The 8,360-nt window shown below is 40.6% G+C and overlaps 1 pseudogene; it reads left to right on the forward strand.

Moving 5' to 3' along the window:
* The first annotated feature begins 421 nt into the window (after positions 1-421).
* On the forward strand, positions 422-5,968 carry LOC136495779 (G-type lectin S-receptor-like serine/threonine-protein kinase At2g19130; annotated as a pseudogene).
* Positions 5,969-8,360: the final 2,392 nt, after the last annotated feature.

Below are 8,360 nucleotides of genomic sequence, written 5' to 3' on the forward strand. Positions count from 1 at the left end.
ATGTGACTATGTAGCCACACACGCTAATCAATTGAGAGGGTCATAACTTACTTGGTGTCTCTAGCAGGAGCCTCCGCCGGTCGAGGAGCCAGAGGGTTCGGGTAGCAGGATGGCCAGATCCAAGCAAGGCGTGTCAAAGATTCCTGTTGGTAGGAATACACACTAGCACATTATTGAGTTCGATGAATTTGGGGATCCACTCTCACCGCCTATAGCTTTGACCAAATACAAGACTATCCTCGGGTTACTTGTTAGGGACTTCATCCCGATTAGGTACATGAAGTGGATTAGGAAAGATGATGACCCATGGAGGGTTCCTAAAAGTGAGAAGGATTACATATGGGATGTTAAGATTCTAGAGTATTTCACTTTCCCAACGGAGTATGACAGGGAGTTAGTCAAGAAAAAAGCAAAAGAAATCATGGGGACATGCTTCAAGAATTTCAAGGGGACATTGTACAAGAATTTTGTCCTCCAAAATAAAGAGCCAAATTTCAATGGTGTACAGTTTAGCAAGCAGAAGGACTTATGGCAGGATTTCAAGGAATACAGGTTATTCGAGGAGTACTTAGAACTGAGTAGGAAGAATAAGGAGAATTCGCAGAAAGCGATGAATCCTCATCATCTCGGCTCTCATGGCTATACCAAAAAGATACCAGAATTTGAAGCAGAACTTCAAAAGATGGATCGCCTTGCTGAGGAAGGCGTTAAGGTTGAGGCCGTCGATTGGGAGCCCAGATCGGTAATATACTATATGGGGAGGAATGTATGGCATGCCGAGGACGGGAGCTTTAGCTCCACAAATCAACCCATGAGTGAACTTATCCAGAGGATCTCCTAGGTAACTGAGGAGGTGTGGCAAGGGACTCGCACTTCTAATAGGGAGAAAGACGTGCTCACCCAAGCACTCGGAACCAAGGAGCACCCTGGTCGCACTAGAGGAACCGGTGTTGTTCCTTGGAAACTAGCATTCCACCAAGAATCTAACACTTACCGAAGCCGCTCGAGGGGTAGAGCGGAACATAAGGCAGAGTATTTTAGGTGACTAAAAGAGATAGAAGATAGAATGGAAGCACGAATTGAGGCGACTGTTGAAGCACGAGTCGAGCAAATTTTACTGTCCAAGGGCTCAGGTGTACCACAAAACCCTAATCCTACTGTCTTTAGCCCACAGTTTAGGGGTCGCAGCAGCTGCGGATCGACCCTGCTCGATGAAGAAGAGACGAATGTGCCTCATCCGGTGGACGGCATCACTAAACCCGTCAATGTCAAGTTGTACATCCGTTAGGAATGGACAAGGATAAGGTGGCGCTTGGCTAGGCCTGGCCTACGGGATACGGGACAATTAATTGCCACCCAATTCCATAGGGGTACGCTTGTGTCACCATTGATAGAATACTTGATAAGAAGTATAACAAGATATCCATTGAGTACCTCATAGCGGAAGACAGGCCGAAACTTGGTCAAAACAAGGGCTCTCAAGTGGCCTGGTGCAAGCGCTTCATTAAGCTTGACCATTAATTGTCCTCTGATGATGAGGACGACTATGAGTCTTCGCCCACCCGTGATGATCACTCACCATCTCCCAACAGAGATCACTCCCCTCCTCATCCAGAGCCATCACCCCTGAGAAGACAGAGGTCTCCTTCTATTCCTCCTTGTCTGACTCCATTTCATTAGCCTCGAGAAAAGAGACTCCTTCTCCTCCTCCTCCTCCTTCTCCATCTTCATCAGTGCTGGGAAAATAGAATTCTCGTCGTCATCCTCCTCCTCCTCCACCTTAGCCCAAAACAAGATCAAGGACATCCTCATAGTCATAGAAAAAGGTCCTTGGATTCGATCGCTAATGCTCCCAAAGTGGACCAACAAAAAAGAAAAAGGTCGTTCAGTGGTAGCTTACCACCTTGATGAAAGAAAAATTTACAGCACACAACTCGAAGAAAGATTGTGTTAGTTTCTTCAATCTATGTGCCTCACTGCATTCGTTTTTGTTGAAGTCTGAATTCAAAAGGCAAAAACATAATAAATACGCTACAACAAGAGACGAAGAAATACACAATAAAGATTTAAGAAACATACAGAAGTATGTCAAAAACAACCCAGGATTAACCATGAAAGAGGCCACGAACATCTATTATGATGTACAAGGGACGGGAACACCGGCAATGAAGTATGAAAGGGGCAATCTTTTGGTTCCCGACCATGAGTATAAAATCTGACAACATATATGCGCCAGTTATATGAATATTACATGGCTCAAGCAACAGAGACGGACAACTTTGGTTTTGAGGTTATTATCCATTCGCCACATATTTTCCATAATCCTGAAGAAGAGAAGTTCGATATCAAGTGGGAGTGCTTGTTCCAGCTATACCAGAAACGCTCTCTTGATGTTCAAATGTTGACGCTGTGGACTATGCAAGTACCCTACACGCACGATATTACAATTAACTACTCTCTCGAGACACAAATTGTTAACTTTTGAGCACTTCCTATGATTTTATGTAGGTGTATAACAAAATTTTGTATTCTAAAAAGCAAATGTGATTACATAGGCTTCTTGGACCCCTTGCGAGTCAATGAGAGGACATGTCTAGGCCTCCATGGATGTGACGTGGAAGACCTGAAACAGAGATTGATTGCTGTTTTCGACGAATTCACGATGAACATCAAAACCCACGTACTTCTAGCCTACAACTGCGAGTATGTGTTCTCGGCTTTTAATTTTATGCTTCTTTTTTTGTTAAGATTATTCGATAATTATGATTCTATGATTGCAGCAACCATTTCGTCTTCATTTATGTTAATCTTGCCAAAAATCTGATCGAGGTGTGTGACTCGAAGAAAAAACTATTTCATCATCTGGATGCATTGGTGGTAGTACTGAATTAGTAAGCGATCCTAATAACATATTATTTTCTAATCACACATACCATTTTCTAATGTTTCTTCTTTTATTGTTGCTCAGTGTCCGAAGAAGACATATCGGTGGGACGTCGGTCCCATTCAAGGTTATCGAAATGGAGGGGAAGTACCTATCACAGCCGGCGGGAAACAATGAATGCGGGTTTTATGTAATGTGGGCAATGCTTCGCTACATCGACGGGAAATCGGAAGAAGCCGATAAGTTTGTGTGTATAATCCCCATTTCATTTATGTCTGTTAATAATTCAACAAAATAATTTACTGTTCCTCTTTGGATATCATCTTTTTTGAACGGCAGCGCAAGAAATATAACCACGAAAGGCTGTTAGACATGGAGATCGTCGTACTGCAATCGGAGCTGGCAAAATTCATCTGAGCCGAGGTATTGGAAAAAGATGGAGTATTTTCCATTGCATAATCCGTGGAGTACAAGGACCAGTATAGCCCAGAGCGGCTCGTCAGATTATTGCAAGAAGTCCGAGAAGCATTGTACAATCTGTGAAGTCCGAGAACGTTCCTTTTTTATTTTGACGGATCGAGATCTGGATAAGAACATTTGAATTGTAACCGTAACATTGGTAATGTTTAATATTGATGGACCTGTCATCTACATTGCGTATATAAAGCGAAACCCGATTCCACGAAAAAATATAAATTAAAATCAATTATAAAATAATAAAATGCGAACGTAACATTACTGTCGGTTATCAGAAAATCGACAGTGTTGTCATAAACATCACTGCCGGTTAGCAATAAAACCGGCAGTGATGGCACTGCCGGCTCGAGATACAAACCGGCAGCGTTGGCTTAGCCATCACTGCCGATTCTTGTCACAAACCGACAGTGATTCTTACTACAACACTGCCGATTGAAACACAAACCGATAGTGTTGTTGGAACTTAACTCTACCGAGTGGTCTTATGAACCGACAGCGTTGGTGGAAATAAACACTGCCGGTTGTGTAAAGAACCGGCAAAGAAGTTGAAGAACACTGCCGGTTTATAGAAACCGACAGTGATAGCTTACCCTCATCACTGCCGGTATGGTTGTGCCGGTTCAAAATCCGACAGCACCATCTTGCCTGGCCAAGCGCTTGCTGGCAGCGACAAGCTCGTCTGCAGTACCGCCTCAACCGCCGCCTTGTCTCCAGGAAGAACTCGGTGGACCAGGCTCCCGGAGCCTACGCGTTGGAGCTGGACCCGACTGGTGCTGCTCAGTTCATCCTCGTGGAGTTGAATTCAGGAGTGACGTATTGGTCAAGCGGCGAATGGAACGGCCGATTCTTCAACTCGATACCAGATATGGGTGCCTATTCTGAATTTGTTGACAACAGCAGAGAGGTGTATCTCGTGACCCCCTTGAGGGACGACAACATGATCATGCGCCTTTCGTTGGAGGTTTCTGGTCAACTCAAGGCGTTCATATGGTACGAGCAGTTGCAGGATTGGCTAATTTCTGCTGTCCAGCCGAAATCTCAGTGTGATGTCTATGCAGTCTGTGGATCTTATTCAGTTTGCAACGGCAATGTAAGCTCCTCTTGCAACTGTATGAAGGGCTTCTCCATCAAGTCGCTTGAGGATTGGGAGCTAGAGGATCGAAGAGGTGGGTGCATCAGAAATTCTCCATTAGATTGCAGTAACAACAAAACCAGGGGCTCAAGCTCAACAGATGGATTCTACTACATTCCATGCTCTGGACTGCTCCCGAATGCTCAGAGCTTAACGGTTATTACTAATGAAGGTGAGTGTGCAAAGGTTTGCATAAGTAATTGCTCATGCACTGCATATTCCTTCAGTGACTATGGCTGCTGTCTGGCATGATGAACTGTTTAATGTCAGACAACAACAGTACAGTGACCTTACTAGTACGAAGGCGGAATTTCTGAAAGTTCGCCTTGCTGCAAAAGAGCTGAGGATTTGGGAAAACCACAGAAGGAAAATTCTGGTTTGGGTCGTTACCAGTGCAACTATGCTGGCTTTCTTTGGACTTGTCCCTGCTGCTGATGATTTGGAGGAAACAAACGATGCTTTATTGCCGCGTGTCAAACAATGTTCAGGGTGGCAACGGAATTGTTGCATTTAGATACACTGACTTGCAGCAGGCAACAAAAGGTTTCTCATCCAAGCTAGGGAGCGGTGGTTTCGGCTTCTGTTTACAAGGAGGTTTTACCGGACGTATCCATCATAGCAGTGAAAATGCTTGACGGTCTTCGTCAAGGGGAGAAGCAATTCAGAGCCGAAGTGAGCTCAGTCGGTATGATCCAACATGTTAATTTAGTTAAACTGATTGGTTTCTGCTGTGAGGGAAATAAGAGATTGCTAGTCTACGAGTACTTGCCAAACGGTTCTCTTGATGTTCATCTATATCAGAACAGTGTCACATTTCTGAACTGGAAAACCAGGTATTCAAATTGCCCTTGGAGTTGCAAGAGGACTGGCATATTTGCATGAGAGCTGTCAGGAATATATCATACATTGTGATATTAAGCCAGAAAACATACTTCTTGATGCATCATTCGCTCCTAAAATTGCAGACTTTGGGATGGCAAAATTGGTACAAAGAAATTTTTTGCGGAGTCTTGACGACGATGAGAGGAACTGTAGGTTATCTCGCACCTGAATGGCTTAGCGGAGTGGCTATTACAACAAAAGTTGATGTTTATAGCTATGGGATGGTGTTATTGGAAATTATATCAGGAAGGAGAAACACATATGAACAGTGCACTAGTTGTGGCACAATGATGCTTATTTTCATCTGCAAGTTGCCAATAATCTTCTCAAGAGTGCTGTGCAGAGTTTGGTGGATCCTAAGTTGTCTGGGGATGCCAATATGGAACAGGTTGAACGAGCTTGCAAAGCTGCTTGTTGGTGCATCCAAGACAAAGTCGATCGACCGGCCATGGGCAGTAGCGGATCCAGCCAAAATTCCACTGATGTCATAAGTACTACACCATGGCTTAAGTTCACGTATGAGCATCAATTTGTAATGAAAATCTCAGGAAATCAATGAACAGGGCTGGCTCCGCCCCTGGCCATGGGTGTGATTGTTCAGATTCTAGATGGTCTACGTGAGGTCGATGTGCCTCCACTCCCAAAGATACTCCAAGCTGTTGCAGGAAGCTTACTATCAACTAGTTTGTAAATTGCATTCTTTTGGCCGAAATATGTATGTTTCTTGGAGCTACGGTACTCCCGTTACCTTTTAAGAGGTAATACGAATCACATAATATGTTCTCTAGATCTGGAATACCATTCCTGGACCTGAACCGGAAATAGTTTTTTTATGAAGATGAAACATTGTTTCCTAGACCTTGAATATCACCTCTGTTTAATAAAAATATGTTCTATCATTATGAGATATATGTTCATTACTAAAATTTATTAAAATATAGATCTTGTTTTGAAGGATTTGTTGTAAAAAACGTGTCGGTGTAATCGGAATTCAATTTGGATATTTAGTTCAGCGGCTAACAATTTGGATATTTAATTTAGCAGCTAATAATTTGGATATTTGAAGGATTTATAGTAAGAAAGACGACGCGGGGACTTGTTTCTCTTGTGCTTTGCATACGATAGGTAGAAACACTACTACAGAGTAGGTTTGTAGCAACAGCTTAATTTTTTTATAGAGACGGCTAGAGATGAAGCCGCCCTTACCAGTGAGCATGCTCGGGACCCACAATACCAGCCGTCCCTACAAATGGCATAGTTGGGACGGCTGGTGATACAAGCCGCTCCTACAAATGGGTCAATTTGTAGGGGCAGCTCACTCAGAAGCTGCTCCTACAAATTCGATTTGTAGAGGCGACACAATCACCAGCCGCCCCTACAAATATTTTTGTATTTTTTTTTTAAATATTAGTTCTATATTTTTTATAAATGTATTAAAAACAATTTGCTATATTTGCCCGTACACATAAAAAATAACTTGCTTATATATATATAATAATACATTTTATTTTTAGAAAATAAAAAAGTTATATTTAAAAAATGAAAATATAAATTTGTGAACTTCGAATTGAATTTTAAGACAGAAAATGACCTAAAATGAAAATGTTGTAAATATCAAAGTTGTAAAACTCAAGATTTACAACTTTCATTTTGGTCATCTTTTCATGTAACTTAGTTTGAAAAGTTCAAATTTTGAATTTCATAAAATGACAACTTCAAACAACATTTGCAAAGAGTAAATGATTTCAGCCGGAAAAGTCATGAATATAAAAGTTGTATAACTCATCAAGATCTAAAACTTTTATTTTGGTCATTTGTTCATCCGACAAGGTGATAAGAACATCGTTCACAAATTTTACATATCTCTCGTATGGTTTCATAAACTATATGGCCATTCGTAAGTTTTGTGAATAATATTACTATCACTTTATCGGATAAAGAAATGATCAAAATAAAAGTTGTAGGTCTTGATGAGTTCTACAACTTTTATGTTTATGACTTTTTGAGTTCAAATCATTTGGTGTGTTAAAATTTTGTTTGAATGTATCTTTTATTAAAATTCAAATTTTGAATTGTTCAAATTTCGTCATCTGAAGAATTGAGCAAAAAAAAAAGTTGTAGAGATTGATGAGTTCTACAACTTTTATGTTCATGAATTTTTCATTCGAAACCATATGCTCCTTCAATATGTTGTTCCATGTTTCCATATTTTTGAAATTTAAAATTTGATTTTTTTTCAAACAAAGTCCCATGAGAAGATGACCACAATAATTTGATAGAGCATGATTTTAGAAAACTTTAGAGAAAAAAATCATGACATTTGGAGTTATCATGAGAGAGAAAGACTATGAACAAGTGTGATTTCTCTTTTTCATCTCTGCCTAAAACTTGTAACTAGTCTTTCTCCCTCATAATAACTTCAAATGTGATGATTTTTTTAAAAAAATTCTAAAATCATGCTCTAACCATTTGTTGTGTTCTTACTGCTACTAGTTTGTTCATCTTTTCATGTGACAAATTTTGAACAATTCAAATTTTGAATTTCAAAAAACTACAACTTGAAACCAGATTTTGAAATACTAAATGATCTCAGCTGAAAAAGTCATCAATATAAAAGTTCTAGAACTCATCAAGATCTACAACTTTTATTTTGGTTAATTCTTGATTTGATAAAGTGTTAGCAAACATTAGTCACAAATTCATGAATCTCATACATAGTTTATGAAACTAGTTTATGAACTCATCAAGTCCCGAGGATCCTTTCCTACATGAAGCCAGACGGAGGCTAACAGAGGAGGAGATGTACAAGGATTTTGACCCGAATAGGGAGGTAGGGATAAAGCCATAGCTTATAAATTTTGCTAAAACTTTGACTGTGTCATAATTTCTAACACTTTGACCTCCCATACATATAGACCCCTCCTGAAACTCAAAAAAGATGACATCGACGTCCACGAGATCTCACCGAACAAGACATAGTAGAGG

This window comes from Miscanthus floridulus, chromosome 12 (assembly GCF_019320115.1).
Source record: "Miscanthus floridulus cultivar M001 chromosome 12, ASM1932011v1, whole genome shotgun sequence".
Taxonomy (NCBI): Eukaryota; Viridiplantae; Streptophyta; class Magnoliopsida; order Poales; family Poaceae; genus Miscanthus; species Miscanthus floridulus.